The following is a 17,626-nucleotide window of genomic DNA, read 5'->3' on the forward strand; positions in this document are numbered from 1 at the left end:
CTCTAACAAATCCTGTAATCCTATTTAAAGGAAACAACATATGATTTGTGTTTCTGTATCTCTGTGCCATTCCTCAGCAGTGTCTGAGATACGACTTAAAACATACTATAAATGCCAAAGGCACAGAAGGGAAAAGTTAACATTTTGGCAATGTCTTGGTTACACAGGTCAGGTTATATGAGAAGTGCATAATTGGTTGGAATGTAATGCTAATGATGAATGTTTCGGGCACTCGTCAGTCAGTGGTGTTCTAGCTGCCTTACAGTTGAAAACCGGTCCAAATAGATACGAACATACAAAGGTAACCTTGACTCAATGGTGTTTTGGAAATAAACCTTGGGGCTTGGTTTTTTTAAACACAATTTATAAGAGGGTGAACTCTGATGTCATTTTAAGATCTACAAACACTTACAAACCCAGAGCCAAAAGAGGCAAGATGTGAATATATGAACTGTATCTGTCCTACTTCTTCAAATCCTAGTTCCTTTACACTGCTGCCTTCCCTTTTAGATTAAAGGGAGATGGTGGTAGAGATGGACCCTGAACCATGCCATTTGATCTGGGGTTCAACATGTTTGGTGGTGAGTGTTTGGGACCATCTCTGGAAGGGAGCCAGAAATTCAGTAAGGGGAACTCCATGTCTTCTCAAAGCAGCATTCCCACTTCATGGAAAAGCAGAATTTGCAAATGTTCATTGAGGGTAAGTTGTTGGAAGACCTGGCTTCAAAGAGGCTGTGACAGGGTCAGGCCAGATGGCTATAGGAGAGTAATAGAAGGCAGATATATTAGCCCCAGGCTAAATAGGTCCCTTTTCCCTGGGTAAGGTAACAGGGAAGGTTCTAGAACAATCAGGAACCTTCTGGAGACCATTAAGGCAGGCTGATTAGAACACCTGCAGCCAATCAAGAAGCTGCTAGCATCAATTAAGGCAGGCTAATCAGGGCACCTGGGTTTTAAAAAGGAGCTCACTTCAGTTTGTGGTGTGTGTGTGAGGAGCTGGGAGCAAGAGGCACTAGGAGCTGAGAGTGAGAACGCGGAGTGTTGGAGGACTGAGGTGTACAAACATTATCAGACACCAGGAGGAAGGTCCTATGGTGAGGATAAAGAAGGTGTTGGGAGGAGACCATGGGGAAGTAGCCCAAGGAGTTGTAGCTGTCGCACAGCTGTTCCAGGAGGCTCTCTAGACAGCTGCATTCCACAGGGCCCTGGGCTGGAACCCGGAGTAGAGGGCGGGCCCGGGTTCCCCCCAAACCTCCCAACTCCTGGTCAGACACAGGAGGAGTCGACCTGGACTGAGAATTCAGAGAAATGGCCAAGCTGAGGGCTGCCATGAAGCTCCAAGGTGAGCAAATCCGCCAATAAGCGCAAGACCCACCAAGGTAGAGCAGGAACTTTGTCACAGGTCTCATTCTTCAGCCACTTACAGCAGTGTAAGTCCAGTGGCTAGAGTGGAGTTACTTTTGATTTACAGTGGTGTAAGTGTTTAGTGCAACTTTGTAACTCTAGGAGGAAGGAAACAAGAGCTTGATATTGGGTGCTGGGTTAGTGTGTGGCAATTGTGGCGAAAGGAGAATGTGAAGGGCCAACAGCTGTCGCCAAAAGGATGTGAGTCAGTGGGGATGTGGGGGAAGATTCTTTGGGGCTGCAGGGAAGCCATTGTGGCAGACATGGCCCTGAAGAGTTTTTAACATTAACTTTTGCAATGAGTGAACAACTGCCCTGAAAGCTGCCATAGCATGAAGGCATTTACAGTGGTGTATCAAGGGTAGAGGCAGGGTCAAAAAGGTGTGTTTTGCCATAAGTTAGAAATAAGTTTAGTTCCTAGCAGACAGTCATCTTTCATTAAAGATTAAACACAAACATTGTTGGAAAGACATGGGGATGTCCTTGTGATGTGTTGGTCACTGCCCTCTACTGGATAGATTGAGAGATGCTTAATTGTGTGTCAAGCTCTGTCTTATTGGGATCCGGGAAGTGGGCGGGCGAAGCCCGTCCACCACTAAAGGATCCCCCCCAGCCTAAAAGGGGGATCCACAGGACCTAGATTCCCAAAAAATTCCAGAGGACAACTAATAAAATAACAGGGGCAGGAGTGCAGTCAAAGGGTCAAACGAAGGGAACCGGACAGGGACACCGAGCAGAGAACCCCGGACAGCGCCCACTGCTCCTCAAAGGCGTCAAGGGAGTCAGAGGACGCCGCCCAGAGGAACTCTGCCCGGATACGTGAACGGACCGAGGATCGGAAATAGGCCCCACAGTCACAGCAGTCTCCTTCGGCCAACCTCCTCACTCTGGTTTTGTAGATGGCCATTTTAGCTAGGGTCAGGAGGATGTTGACCAGGAGATCCTGAGACTTTGTGGGGCCACGGATAGGGAGTGCATAAATGAGAAGGTGAGGGGAGAAGTGCAACCAAAACCATAATAAAATATTGGTGAGGAGCCGGAATAGGGGCTGCAGCCTGGCACACTCCAGGTATACATGTGTCAGGGTATCCCTCACGCCGCAAAAGCGGCAGATGTCTGGGATTGAAGTGAACCATGCCAAGTACACGCCCGTGCTCATGGCTCCGTGAAGGAGCCGCCAACTGACATCCCCAGCGGGCCTTGAGACTAAGGTGGAATATAGGCTGGCCCACCGGGGCTCCTCACCTTCCAAAGGTGGCAGGAGGTCCCGCCATTTTGTATCGGGGCGGGACACGAGGGTGTGGGCGTGAAGGGTGTGGAGCACGAGCATGTAGAGATGTTTTCTTGGCGCGGTTTGAAAGCAGACCGGCTGCATCTCATGCAGCTGGCTTCTAGTGAAGGGGTGAAGGGGTCAGTTGGGTCCACGGGGCAGGGGTCCGGTAGGCCTGGGGTAGAGGATGGGTGGGGCGTGCCCTCGTGCAGGACCCGGTCGAGATGAACCCGAGCAACGGGCGGCAAAGCGGCCTTCACCTCCTGAAGTATGCGCCAGGGAGTACAAGGTCTGGAAAGCCCCATGCGCTTAGCGAGTGTCGGGATCCAGCCAGTCTCTCCGGTCATAGTCCAGGAGGTCTCCGACTTTTGTGACCTCTGCCAGGACCAAACTCTGGCGCACCGAACGGGTCTCCGCCACCTGCAAACGGAGCTGGGGGTTGTGTAGCAGGGGCTCCGCGAAGAGATCTGCCCTCTCGGTGGCCGCCACAGACCTGGTCATTGTAAAGAGTTTCCAGGTCCGGAGGAAGTCCTGGTAGAAGACCGGCAGCCCAGAGAGGTCTTGCGGAAGACCTCTCGGATGGAGATAAAGGAGCTGCCGGTCATATTGGAGCCCTCAGAAGCGGCGCAGGAAGGTGTACGCCAGTATGCTCCACGCCGGACTACCTGCACCATAAAGGAGCCTCTGCAGGGTCTGGAGGCGGAAGACATGGACCTGAGCAGACATTTTAGGCCCTGCCCTCCCTCCTCCAGAGGTAGATGAAGTACCCCTGCAGGGACCCAGTGCAGTCCTGACCAAAAGAACTCCAGTATCGATGTCCGGAGGTTGGCCAGGAAACCCGGGGCCGGGACCAGCTTGTTGAGCCGGTACCAGAGCATGGACAGGACTAGTTGATTAAGCACTAGCGCTCTCCCTCAAAGGGAGAGGCACCGGAGTAGTCCTGTCCATTTCCGGAGCCGCTCTATCACCCCGCCCTCTAAATTCTGCCAGTTCTCCGGCGGAGAGGGATGCGTGGCAGAAAGGTAAACGCCCAGATAGAGCAGCAGACCCGTGCTCCACCGGATGGCCTGAAGCACGGGTGGGAGGGAGCTCGCCTGCCGCCAGTCCCCTACCACCAAGCCAGAGCTCTTGACCCAGTTGACCCGCACGGAGGAGGCTGCCGAATAGATGGCCTGGCAAGCCTCCACCCGCGCCAAGTCGCCCGGGTCCTGGACCACGAGGAGCACGTCATCAGCGTACGCCGACAGGACCAGCTGCAGCTCCAGCTCCCGCAGCATCAACCCTGTCAACCTCCTTCGGAGGAGACAGAGGAAGGGCTCGATCACCAGAGCGTACAGCTGGCCCGAGAGGGAGCACCCCTGCCGTACTCCTCGCCCGAAGCTGACCGGTTCGGTCAGGGTCCAGTTGAGCCTGACCAGACACACTGCGGAAGCATACAGCACCCGGAGAAAATTCACAAACCTGGGTCCAAAGCCAAACACCTGCAGAGTGCTCAGGAGATACCCGTGATCCACCCTGTCAAACGCCTTCTGATCTAAGGACAGGAGGGCGAACGACAGACCATCCCTACACCCAAGTTCCAATAGGTCCCGGACCAGATATAGGTTGTCGAAGATGCTGTGGCCCGGGATGGTGTAGGTCTGGTCTGGGTCGACCACGTCTGCCAGCACGGACCCTAGCCACAGTGAGATGGCTTTTGCCACGACTTTGTAGTCCGTGCTGAGGAGCGAGACGGGACGCCAATTTCGTAAATCGCGGAGGTCCCCCTTCTTCGTCAATAAGGCGAGCACGGCTCGCCTGCACGAAAGAGGGAGGACCCCGCTCTGCAAAGACTCGGCCCAGACGGTGACTAGGTCTGGGCCCAGGACGTCCCAGAACACGCGATAGAACTCCACGGTCAGTCCGTCCATGCCTGGAGATTTATTGGTGGGTATGCGACGGAGGGTTTCCAAGAACTTGGCCAGAGTGAGAGGCAGCTCTAGCCGGTCTCGGTCGCCTGTGCTGACCGTCGGGAGCTCCTCCCAAAGCACTCTGCAAGCGTTAGGATCGGTCGGATCCGGGGAGAAAAGGCTTGCGTAGAAGGCTCTCGCCCTCCCGCACATCTCTACCGGATCTGTGAGGGGGGTGCCATCTTCTGCCAGTAGGCAGATGATATGTTTCTTAGCCCCCCTCTTTTTCTCCAGGGTGTAGAAGAAGCGGAAGCCGCGATCCATCTCCCGAAGGAGATGGATATGGGATCGAACAAAGGCACCCCGGGCCCGATGGTCCTCGAGGGTCCGGAGCTCCTCCCGCTTCTCCCGGCATGCTCTGCAGAGGTGTGGATCCTCAGGGCTGGCAGCCAGACGCCTCTCCAGCTCTAAGACCGCCCGTTCCAACTGCTCTATTGCCGCATCCCTCCGTCGGCTGGCGCCCCGGGTGTAGTCACAGCAGAAGAGCCGGGCGCGCACCTTCCCTAGGTCTCACCACCACCGTGCCGAGGGAAAGGCATGCCGCTGCCCTCGCCAGGCCAACCAGAACTCCCAGAAGGACGCCACAAAGCCCGCATCCTCCAGCAAGCTGTTGTTAAAATGCCAATAGGCCGGCCCCAGCCTCTCCGCGCAGAGGGTGGCTATATGATGGTCAGAAAATGGGGCCGGCCAGATGCTGGAGGAGTGGGCTCGTGAAAGATGAAAGCGTGATAAATAAATGCGGTCCAACCGGGAGTGGCGCGATCGATGGGCCTCCACCCGGACAAAGGTGAATGTGGAAGTGTCATCCGGGTGGTGGTCGCGCCAGACGTCCACCAGGGAGTGGTGTTCGATTATCTCTTGGAGGATGACGATGGCGGCCGGGCTCTGCTCGGTCCCCGAGCGGTCCCGATCCTCAAGGGTGATGTTAAAGTCCCTTCCCAGGACCAGGCACTCCTGAGGATCCAAGGTGCCGAGGAAGGCGGACGCCTGCTGATAGAATTGCAGCCGCTCCGGGCTCACTGCTGGGGCATAGATGTTGATGAGGTTGACTACGAGCCCCTCCATGCGGACCCGGAGGTGCAGCAGGCGACCCGGCACAGCCTCGGTGACCCCCAGCACCTCGTAGGTCGGGGGAGAACAGGGTCGCCACTCCAGCCGTACGAACTGTGAGGTGGCTAAAGTAGACCCTGTTTCCCCAATCCAGCCACCAGCTGTCTTCGGCGGTTGGATCTGTATGGGTCTCCTGCAGGAAAACCACAGAGTACCTCCCCTCCCGAAGGAAGGAGAGCACCTGGGACCTGCGGAGACCCATCCTACAGCCATGGGTGTTCAATGTTGCGATGGAAAGGGTGCCATGAGGAGGGCTGGGGGGGATCCTCGCCGGCAGGGATGCTCGTGGCTCCCGGCGGGCCGCGCAGCAGTCCGTGACCCACCCTGTGGTGAGTAAGGAGTCACGGAAGAGGCGGACCTGCTGGTAGGCTGCGGCGCCCTGCCTCCCGGTCCTTTTACCCTCTCCCGTGAGGGCCCTTGCGGCCCGGAGGATTTGGTTAAAGTCCCCCCATCGCTGGAGGGCCACGGATGTCTTCTAGAAACTCCCGCAACTCCTCTCGCAGCGCATGGGGGGCTGGGGTTACGGTCTGGTTACTCCCCGACGGGGCCCTTGGTACAGCCCCATGGCCCACCGAGACGGGCAGACAGGGTGCGGACCCCCAACGGGGCTCCTGATGGGTTGACCTGAATGCTGGGGTGATAGGGGGCGGCGGAGGGAGGATAGCAGCCCCTGGTGGGTCGGGACGGGTAAACACAAAGGCCGCTCCCTGGGAGTCATCTGTTGGAAAGGGGAAGGAGACAATCCCAGGGGTGGCAATAACATCTTGGGAGGTGGATGGGATAAGGGCAGGGGAAGGGGTAGAGGTGAGAGTCTGGGCCGGGAGAGGGCTCTCAGTGATGCCGGGCGCAAGCTCTCTGCTGGATTTGGCAGCCACGGCATCAAGAAGTGGACTCTCTTCTGTAGGGCCCTCTCCCAGGAAGGAGGTTGAATGCTCCTCACCAGCGAGGGGTGCCCCTGGTGGCTCAGGTTCCAGCCGCGTGGCACTGGCCGTCGCCACAGCAGGCTCGGCGGCTCTCAGCGGGGTGCCCTCTGCAGCCGGGTTGATGGGGGAGTCCAGGGGCTCCTCAGAGGTGGGAGCGGAAGCAACGGTTAGGGGGAGGGAACATGGGGAAAGGGGGGCTGGAGTGAGGTCGCCCAGATCAAGGCCCGCTGGCATAGGAACGTCCTCCCCCTGGGTGACCGGGCTCAGACCCAGGGCCTCGATCTCCTCATATATAGACGGGAAATTGTTTTCCGCCACCCCGGGATTCTCCCCGCTGGCACCTGACGCGACGATTGCTTCGGGGCACACTGGGGTTTCAGATGGTGCCTCGGGAGTCTTGGAGGGGAGGGACTCCAGTAGAGGGGAGATACTGCCTTCCAGTGCTGCCACGTCTTCCCCAGCCGGCTCTGGTGGATGGAGCACACCCATGGGTACAGCAGAAGGCTCGGCATCGGTGCCCCCCTTCCTGGTCTTCCGGGGGGCCTCCGCATCAGATGAAAGGAGCGGAGCTCAAGCCTTCCGCTTGCCCCGCTTCCACTGAACTAGGGCCCAGCCCTCCATGGCATCATCCGGGGGCTGGCTAGCAGGGGTTGTGTCAGGGGGCAGAGGCGATGGCTCAGGGACTCGAGGGAATAGTGGTGGGGCAGCACAAGGGAGGGAAGATTCCCCTTGGGGCGGGCCCTCTCCCGTGCCCGGCAGTGTCCCTGCCGCACCCTCCTCCACAGGCCCCGCCAGATTGCAAACAGCGGGGGCGGGGCTCTCCCGCTCGTCTGGGCATAGTTGGGGAGGTGCCCCTTGGGCCCGAGCGGGAGCAATGGTGGACTGGGAAGGAGGAGGGGTGGTTTCGGGTGCCGGGCAGCCAGGGGTGCCGGCGATGATGGGGCCGGTGCCCTGCCGGGGCTCGGGGGTCCCGGATGCCCCTCCTTGCCGGGCCAGGGGGCAGCCCCTCCGGACGTGCCCCATCGCCCGGCAGAGGTAGCACCGGGCCTCCCCCGTGGAATAATGCACCCGGTAACGGGCCCCCTGGTGGGGGACTAGGAATGACCCCTCCAGCGCCTCTCCGTCACGCGCCGCCGGCGGCAGTTGAAGCTGCACTTGCCGGCGGAACGAGAGGATGTGACGGAGGGCGGGGTCTTTGCAGCCCAACGGGAGAGGGCTGATGACAGAGATGGGCTTCCCCAGGGTAGAGAAGGCGGGTAACAGGGCGGCATTGGGCAGAAAGGGAGGGACGGAGGTCAGGACCAGGCAGACGCCCAGGTCCTCTAGCGGCTCTAAGGGGACAAAGACGCCCCCTACTTCCAGGCCCTTCTCCACCGCCTCCTGGGTGGCGGCCTCCGACGTTAAGAAGAAGACGACCTTGCCATACATTTTGGAGGCTGCCACAATGGCCGTGGGCCCCACCACCCTCGCCAACGCCCGCACATAGGTCTCCACGCGGGGCGAGGCGGGCACCAGGAGGCAACGGACACCGTGCTTCCTGGTCATGGTGGGAAAGGGGCCTTGGCCGCTATAGATGGTAGTGGAGGCGGTGGGCAGGAAAGATGACGTAGCGGCAGGCAGGGGGGCTGCCGCCACCTGGGCGTATGCCCTGGGGGCCGGGGGAGGGACACCCGCAGAGCTGGTGGAGGAAACAGAGGGGAGGGACTCCCCAGCCGGCGGTGGGGCCGGAGCATTGGGGGCAGCCCCTGCCATGGAGGGCCTGGTCTTCTTAGCAGGGCCCTTCCCTTTCTTCTTCCCCTGGCCCTTCCTGCCGGCTTGGGGGGCTCCCCCCGAATCTGAGGGGGTGAGAAACGTGGCAGCAGTGGAGGTCACCCCGGTGCCCGTCACTGCTGGTGCCCCAGCGGGGGCAGTGGCAGATGGTTCAGCAGCGGAGGTAGAAGCTTGGGGGGGTGACGGAGGCGTAGGCGGGGGAGGGGGAGCTCGGGCTGCTGGAGGGGTCCCACCCGTCTCATCCCCCGCCATCATGAGCAAGGAGGGAAGGGGGACACCAGAAGGAGGAGGGGAGAGGGGAAGCAGGTCGACCACTCCTCCCCGCTAGGCTGCAGGCGGGGAGGAGGGCGCCAAAAGGGGTGGGCTGGACGGGGGGCAATAAAGGGTTAGGGGTCAGTCACCGACACAAGGTGGAATTCCAGCTCCTCTTGGTGCACTAGGGGAGGGGGGGATACAACAACATTGGGGGTGCAGTGAAGAGGGTTGCAACTAAAATGGGGAATTGCACAAGCGCATGGGAGGGGGCATGGGCACACGGAGTGAGGGGCTAAGCGGTCTGGAGGTAGAACAGGGAAACCAAGGGGCTAGCTTCAGAGGCTGGGGCGGGGCAAACAATCAAAGGCTGCAGAAGGAAATGGGCGGGGCAGGCAAACAAACTGAAGCTAGTACGGGGGGCTGGGACAAAAGGGGGGTCAAAGCTACACGTGGCAAATGGGGCAGGTAGTAAAGGGCAAGCTGGGGGGTAGACAGTCCAGACCCACGTGTGCTTGCACAAGTCTTTTTAAGCTGGCTGCTGCTTCTGGCCCAAAAGGTGGAAATAGGGCATGGCAAGCCAAGCAAGCAGCTGAGTCCAGAGGCAGGAGCTGAGGCAGATGGTATACAGCCAGTGGGGGTGGTGGAAGGGGCAGCGGTGATGGTAGTAGTGGTGGGGGTTGGGGGGGACACACAGATGGATTGGGGGGCAGCTCCACGCCACACCTCCTGTGTCCCTGGAAACACAGTCAAGACCCCCACCACAAGAGCACAGTTTGAAAATTACTCAGTCTTAGGCCCCCTCCATGGTGGTCTGCAAAGTCTCTAGGTGCTCCCCTACTGGTAGATGGTCCTCTTCTTCTCCTCCTCGGGCTTCAGCAGCAGCAGCAGCTCCAGGAACTCCAGGTGGTGGTCCAGGCAGGCAGAAAGGACCCCTCTCAGGCGGTGGTGTCCACAACAGTAGTGGCTGGGGTCCCTCACTCCTCCTCTCTGGGGAGTGGGCTAGCAGTCCCCTCCCCCCCCGGGGCTGCAGTTGCAGCTGTAGCAGCACCCAAGAGTGGGGGGTCCAGCAACCAGGTAGCAGAGAACGGGGGGGAGGGTGTGTCTGGCCCAGCCAGGGGAGTAGCTGGAGCAATAGGGAGAGCTTAGGGCCTAGCAGCAGCAGGAGTAGCAGCTTCCCACCTCCCTCCAAGCTAGAAGGCTTTGAAAGAGCAGTGGGAGAGAAAGAGAGATGCGCTCCAGCTCAAGCTCTGTGGCAGATTTTCAAAGGAACCTAAGCCCTTATCTAGATAAGAAAGCTGCACTGGTTTGACTTGAATCACTTTTTAAACTGATGCAAGCCCCTGTGTGGAAAGTCTTATGTCAGTTAAGAGTGGCTTATTTTAGTTTATCTAAAATGGATCCCTAATCAATTTAAACTAAGCTGTAATAAATTTGGGTTAAAACACAAATAGTGTCCCTATAGGAGGTTGCACTGGTGTAAGAAATCAGTTTAAAATCACATCTTTAGTTATAGTGATGCGACTTTCTCATGTAGCAAGGCCTAAGGGAGTTAGGGACCCCAATCCTGACCATAACACCCTTAGACTCCTGTGTAAAAAATATCCTCTATTGCTAACAGATAGTTTCTCCTTTAGCTCAAGTGATAGGGGCATGTGGTTGTGGAACAAGAGATTCTGGGATTCTGTCCTCACTGTGCCCACAAAGTTCTGGATGGCTATGGTGACCAGACTGGTGACAGCTGGAAAGTGTTATGCAGACCTACATTTATCACACTATAAATTGGTTGCACTTAGGGCAGGGAATTTTCAATTGGTGTTCTTAGTGCTGGTCTCAGTGGATGATATGTTTAAAAATCAAAGCAGAATTTTGCTTGAACAGGTACTGTGCAGAGAGATGGCATTTGAGGAAGATTCACTCTATAGCCAACATACCAGAGTGTTCTGTCTTTCTAATGAAGCAGAAAGAAAATCACAGGAGTTGAAGGTCGAAGGAAAGAAATAAGCATATAATAGAAGATATTTCATCCAGATGCTTAATTAAAAAAAAAACCACAAGATGTTTTTGTTCTGGATATTTCCATTTTTGGAGCATATCTAATTTGTAAACAGAGACCAAGTACATGGCATTCCTTAAATCTCTTGTGGAGATTTTTCAAGCACCATTACCCTAGCATTCAGGCCCAAAAAACCTTTCAGCTGTGATTATTTTATTGCTGAGACTAGCAAATTAGGATTTTACACATATATTTAAAAACAGGAGAATGGTTAGAAGCTTTGAGGAGAGTGTGTGTGTATGTCCATCTATTGATCAGAATTAAATGAATGTTTCATATGTGCATCAGGGTCCCTTGATTTGAACTGAATAGTTATAATTTTAAACATTGATCTAGTTTCTAGGTCCTGTTTATAATTTTGAAATTACAATATGCTCTGCCATTATTTTACTTACTGCAGCTGGGTCAAAAAGGCATAACAAATAATTTTTTCAACATATTTTGCCCCTTTTCCTGTTTGAGAATTGTCCACAGACAGATCATGTTTTTCTTGAATTTGTTATACAAAATTATTTACTGAGTAATTCCTAGCTGTAAGCGGATCGTTGCTAGTATTCAAATTAACTATTTTGAATAGAACTGTAGGTCACATGATATGTTAGTGTTTCCTGCTTAGGGGTTGTTTTGGTTTTTGGTGCAAATACTCACAATTATTAACTCTAAGTTCCTGTTTCATGAATATTTTGCAACAGTTGCTTAGAATTTGGTGTTTTGATTAATATTTTTGGTAGTAGAGTTGTTCACCTGAATCTCTGCTGAAAAAGAACACAAAAGGGACCCAAACACATTAAAAGAAAATTTGTTTAAACATTCAAATGAATGTTTATGGAAACTTTTTTGGAGTATTTGCGTTGTGCTTGTAAATTATATTCATACACCTATAGTACAAAAGCCCTGGCAGGTGAGGTTAAATCGGGGTGGGCAAACTTTTTGGCCTGAGGGCCACATCTGGGTGGGGAAATGGCATGCAGGGCCATGAAGGTAGGGCTGGGGCAGGGGGTTGGGGTGCGGGAGGGAGTGCGGAGTGTGGGAAGGGGTGCGGTGTGCAGGAAGGGGCTCAGGGCAAAGGGTTGGGGTGTAGGAGGGGGTGCAGAGTGGGGGGAGCTTAGGGCAGGGGGTTGGGGTGCAGGAGGAGTGCGGGGTGCGGGCTCCAGCCCGGTGCCACTTATCTTGAGCGGCTCCGGTTTCCCGTTCCTGGCCAACGGGAGCTGCAGGGGGCAGAGCCTGCAGGCGAGGACAATGCACGGAGCCCTCTGCCTTCCTCCTCCTCCAGGGACTGCAGGGTCGTGGTGCTAGCCACTTTCGGGAGCAGCTCAGGGCCAGGGCGGGCAGGCAGGGAGCCTGCCTTAGCCCTACTGCGTGCCGCGGGCCATAGTTTGCCCACCCCTGGGTTAAATAGTGGTCATAAGTAACAGTGCTAGGTTCCCTCTGGCTCCTTTGTTTCTGCAGGAGACCAGTGCAGCAAGTCCTGCTTGATGTTTAGTTCTCAGGCTGTCTGCAACTCGGACAAATACCTAACACCTTGGGCAGCAGCTAAATGAATCTGGAAAACTAGACCCCAACCTTTCGATTCTGTGTTTGGCTCAAAACCATAGAGCTGAGTTTGGATCCAGGGATTTAAATCCAAACCCTCATGAAATTCAAGATGAATGAGTAAGGGTGGTGTTGTCAGTGCCCACTTGCGGAAGAGCATCTTGGAATCATTGAGATTAATGGAAAAGTTCCCACCTGTTTTCAGACTCTGGCAGATGCTGCTGCATTGGCTACACTCAGTTTATGCTTTCAAGTTTTACTTCCCAATCACAAGGGCTAGAAACATTTAGTTTTGAAACGAAAGCTGAGATTCTGACATAACCACATGACTCTGGAGGTGTTGCCCTAGGCAAAGTAGGATAGTGCCTTGTGCCTTAACCCAATCTCTCCTGTGTGTCTGTCCAGAGTCCAGCCCCATCCTGCTTGGGGCTTTTTGAGTGCTTCTGCAATGCAAATAATCATTGCAATAATAGGTGACTACCACATCCACATCATACAGGCACTGATCAGATGTTAGGTGGTAATAATGACTTTCATCTGCATCCTGCATGAGCTAGATCGGAACTGACAACTTTGACGTGAAAACAATGAGAAGTCCGCGTGGCACCTTACAGACTAACAAATGTATTTGGGCAAAAGCTTTCGTGGGCTATAACCTACTTCATCAGATGCATGGAGTGAAAAATACAGTAACAGTATATATATATATATATATATATATATATACAGGACATGAAAAGATGGGAGTTGCCTTACCAAGTGGGGGGTCAGTGCTAATGAGGCCAATTCAATTAAAGTGAAAGTGGCCCATTCTTAACAGTTGACAAGAAGGGGTGAATATCAAGAGAGGGAAAAATTACTTTTGTAGTGCAAACGAGGCCAATGCAATCAAGGTGGACGTTGGCCATTTCCAACAGTTGATAAGAAGGTCTGAGTATCAACAGAGGGAAAATTACTTTTTGTAGTGATCCAGCCACTCCTAAGTAAATTTGTTTGTCTCTAAGGTGCTACGAGGACTCCTTGTTGTTTTTACTGATACAGACTAACATGGCTACTCCTCTGAAAACTGCTGGATGTGAAAGGCTCTTATTAGCACCTTTCTGATCCATCCAGTGCCCTTTCAATTCTATTTTATGTTACAGTTTGAAGGAGGAGCTATAAGATGTCAGTGATAATAGGAAAAACTCTAAATAAAGCTTTCAAATATTATTGGTTTAGCAGAGATTAGTATTGTGGTGACCAGAATTTGTTTTCATTTTACTAGTGATAATCTTCCACTAGGTGGTGCCATTGTGAAATGTAACATTATTTTTAGAAAGCCAAATTTTTAGCACTGTCGGTTCACTATAGGTCCCCAAACTTTTTCGATGGTAACCCCCCACCCCCACTTACCCGGGAGCCACAGTTGGGAGCTGGGGCCAGGAGCAGGGCCAGAGCCACGGTCAGAGCAGGAGCTGTAGTTGGGGCCACGGCCAGGAGTGGAGCCGCAGCCGGGGGTTGAGGACGGGGCCGGAGCTACGTCTGGGGCTAGGGGCAGAGTGGGGCTCAGTGGTGCTCCCTCCCCGCCCCATGGGAGCTGGCCCAGGCCTTGCAGTGCTCCACCTGAACATTCCTCTGCACCCCACAGTTAGGGGACCACCGCTATAAGTTGTAGAGAGCTCTTTAGACTCCTGGCAGAAATGTCCATCCCCTAACAAAAAGTGTAGGTTCTTGATAAACATTCAAATCAATGAATGAAATTGAACTCTGCTGAAGTGTAAAGAGACAGTTTTTACAGTAAATACAATATTCAAATGTCATACTCTCCAGAAAAGATAATATGGATTTAAAAAAAAAATCTAGAACTAATCCAGTTAATTCCCTGATTGCCTTGTGATGTGTCTAAGCCTGCACAAGTATCCTGCACTTCAGACAACTCTATACATTAGAATAAAGTTCTGAGTGTAGTAAGGGTCACCTCTGGCAACAGACAGATTAGGATACACTGATCAGAAATTGGTGGGTTAGAAATCGAGTCATTTTAAAAATAATTTAAAAGCTAAGACAAATATACACTGGGCCTGTTAAAGTTAGTGGCAAATCTCTCAATGACTTCAACAGCTGTGGAATCAGAGCCACTGTCTATTATAGACTGGGCAAAGCTGGGCAGGGGGTTTTGTTTTGCAAAAACAAAATAGGAGGTTTGGCTCCACGTCATATTTTAGTCAATTCCCTAACCAAAGTGCAGACGAATGGTTCTGGTTGCGGCCCATCTCAGCTGTGTTGTACTGTCTGATAGAGCGGTGGCAGGCTGCAAGTCCTCTTTGGATTTGCTCCTTCCCATAGCAGTATGATAGTGCTAGAGGGAAAGCACTGAAATGTCAAGGCCTGAGGCAGAGCCCCCCAGAACTGAAGGAAGGGAGTGAGCAAGGTAGGGGCTCACTGGGATCATCATGTGCTCAGCGTAGCAAGTATATGTTGATCCTGATAGCAACACAGTGCCTCGCTGGTTTAGTGGCTGCCTAGTGCTGCACTGTAAATGCTAGCCTGCTGGGGGGCTGGTAAAAATAAATGGCTGAAATATGGTGTGAACTCTGAGCTTCCTTGATTTGTCATAGGAGACAGGGCAGGAGCCAGAGACTCCTGAAAAGACTGAACATTTGTGGGCCAAAATTCTGAAGTTCTTGTTCAACATTTACTTAGTCCATACTCAGGCAAAATGTCTTCATTGCCTTATTCAGGCAAAGCTCCATTTCAAAGAGATGACGTGGCTGGTGGCTTATTTAACTAGGCAAATACTAGCAGAAAGAGCGAACAGAAGCATTAACAATCAGCAGTTTCCAAATAAGAGGGACCGATCCAGTGGCTATTATAGTCATTAGATCAATGGTCATTGATTTTACTGGGCTTTGGGCTTTGATCACTTTTCTACCTGGCTCAGAAAGTGAGCTAGGTTTGAAATGCTTGAAGTCAGGGTGTCTGTTGATGCAGTATCTTTTCCGCACCCTACTTGCCCGCAAGTACAATGGATACTGGGTATGAAAGAAACTTTTTCTTCTGATGCTTTCTTAGGCTTCCATTCTCATTCTGGTACAGGTAGGAAAGGCTTTTTGATCAGCTTTGTCTGACACGGCATCAGACATTCCAGATAAAGGTATATAGAATGGAGACCATAGGGAATGTGGGAGAATACACAGGTATATTACTCACCAGCGCAGGTCCAGAGGTGCCTGGAAACTATTAAATTGGGGTTCAGATCAATTTAATTAAAACTGGAGATGGGCCCAAGACACCTTGGTCTCCTGATCCCTAGATTCAAACTCACCTGTGTGGTTTTGTTTCTGAGCTAGACCAAGAACCAGAAGGGGTCTTTTTTTCCTAGAGCCATTTGGATGCTTCACAAAATGGTGGAACTTTCAGGAGATTGTTAGATCCTCTGAGAGATCCTCCATTTTGGGCTGAAGTCTCCTGAGAACAACTTATGAAGTTTTGGTGACACTGAACCTGAGCTCTAATCCTGGTTCATCCTCAAGCCAGATGTCCAACCTCAGTCTGAACCTAGAGTCATTTTGACCCACTCTAATTATATTATATTAGCCTACACATACTTTCTTCAAACTCCTTCCTCCTCTACTGTTAAAAGGATGTACCGCCTTTGTCTCCTTGTGGGAAAGGCTAGCTGGTTTGTGCAGACTTTTGTACATCTGTGCTGCATTACTTTAAGGGGCTGGGAAAATCTCCTTCCTTCCTATTTTTGCTATCAATAGCAAAAGTTTATCAGTCTTTGTTCTCCATCTGGCAAGCAGCCTCCTCCTCTTTTCCTCTACCTGGCTCTGGAGACCCTTTGCTGGAGACCGGCCAAGTTTTCAATGTTTGTTGTAAATGTATTTCAAGGGAACCAGGTTAAGAAGAATAAATACCATTGCTAACAAGCTAGCTTACTTCCTGGTTATTAATTGCTATGGCTACTATGCCATTTCCTCTGCAAAATAGCTAGTTGAGGGCTTGCTAATGTTATTGATGCATCATTAAACAGATGAGTATTTCCTTCCTGTTCCCTGTTGCAAAATACCACACTTATGTATGTTATGCAAGGACTATAGCACAGCTTACACCTGAAGGCTATTGACTTGGGGAAAACAGTTCCCATTGACCCCAAGAGAAACAAAGAGGTTTTCATGTAAACAATGAAGCTTATGAGAATCATGCCTCTCCATTTTCATACTTCCTTGATTATATCGCATAGCACTGATACTGTGATCTAACTAATCAACCCTCACAGTGCCATTGGAGGTAAACAAGTATGTATCATGCCCATAATAAAGATGGGAGAAACTGAGCCATGGAGAGATTAAGGCCTCCATTTTTAAAAGTAACTAGTGATTTGGGGTGTTTCAGTTTTGGGGAACCTAACTCGGGAGGGGCCTGATTTTCAAAAAGGGTTGAGCACTTGCTTGGTGAAATTCAGGCCTCATAATATGTCTCAACTTAGGCACCCAAAATCACTAGTCGCTTTTGAAAATTAAAGCCTAATTGACTTGATGAAGATTGTACAGTGAGTCAATGTCAGAGATCAGGTTAGAGCTCAGAAGTTCCCGGCTCCCACTTCTGACCTCAGAGAAAAAGTGGATTGGTTAAAAAATGTACTGATGTACTGAGGAAGGGAATATTATGGACATTGCACATGGAATGCCCTTGTACCCGACCTGGTAAATTTCAATTGCACAAACTGAACTGGTCAGGGCTGGGAAAATGTCATTATTTCCTTTTTAATGTTAACCTAACTTTAAAAAATAATTCCTTTTATTCAGCACTTTCTTCTAAAAACCACACATACCACAGTCAAGAACGCCAGAGGACAAATCTTTCACAAGCAGGAAGCAAGGCAAGTTGATTTCGGTTATGAAGAAACCTTGGCATAAATACGCAGCACAGAAAGACCTTGGTTGCTCTAGAATTCCTTTAATGAAATTTCCCCCATTGCTATTCTTGCTGTATTTCCACCACTTGTAGCAACAATGTGAGCGCGAGTTGTAGCCATGTTGCCCGCAGCTACCATGGGGTTATTTACACCTACTCTGAGGAGAGTCAGATGAAATGGTGGTTAAAATGCCAGCAGCTGTTCCACACTAATGCTCCCATAGTTGCTATCATCCAAGGAGTGGCAGCAGTAATAGTCATGGTGGGAAACTACAGAAAAAATGGCTAGTGTAAATCAATCCAAAGATACAAGGGGTAGGGCCAGATAAGAGAGACTCAGTATGCTGTAGAATGAAATATGATTTTTTGCCTTAACCTCTCTTTTTCCTGGCCTGAAGCAGGGCAGGTGACCTCTTAGGGAAATAGCAAGTCTAAAATGCGTGCAGGTGTTCTTGATTGT

General features: G+C 52.0%; 1 protein-coding gene across 1 annotated transcript in view; it reads left to right on the top strand.

The window, feature by feature from the left end:
• Positions 1 to 17,626, top strand: part of PECAM1 (platelet and endothelial cell adhesion molecule 1) — a 105,141-nt gene that overhangs the window by 18,814 nt on the left and 68,701 nt on the right. The gene's annotated exons all lie outside the window — the stretch shown is intronic.

Source organism: Dermochelys coriacea, chromosome 14 (assembly GCF_009764565.3).
Source record: "Dermochelys coriacea isolate rDerCor1 chromosome 14, rDerCor1.pri.v4, whole genome shotgun sequence".
NCBI lineage: Eukaryota > Metazoa > Chordata > Testudines > Dermochelyidae > Dermochelys > Dermochelys coriacea.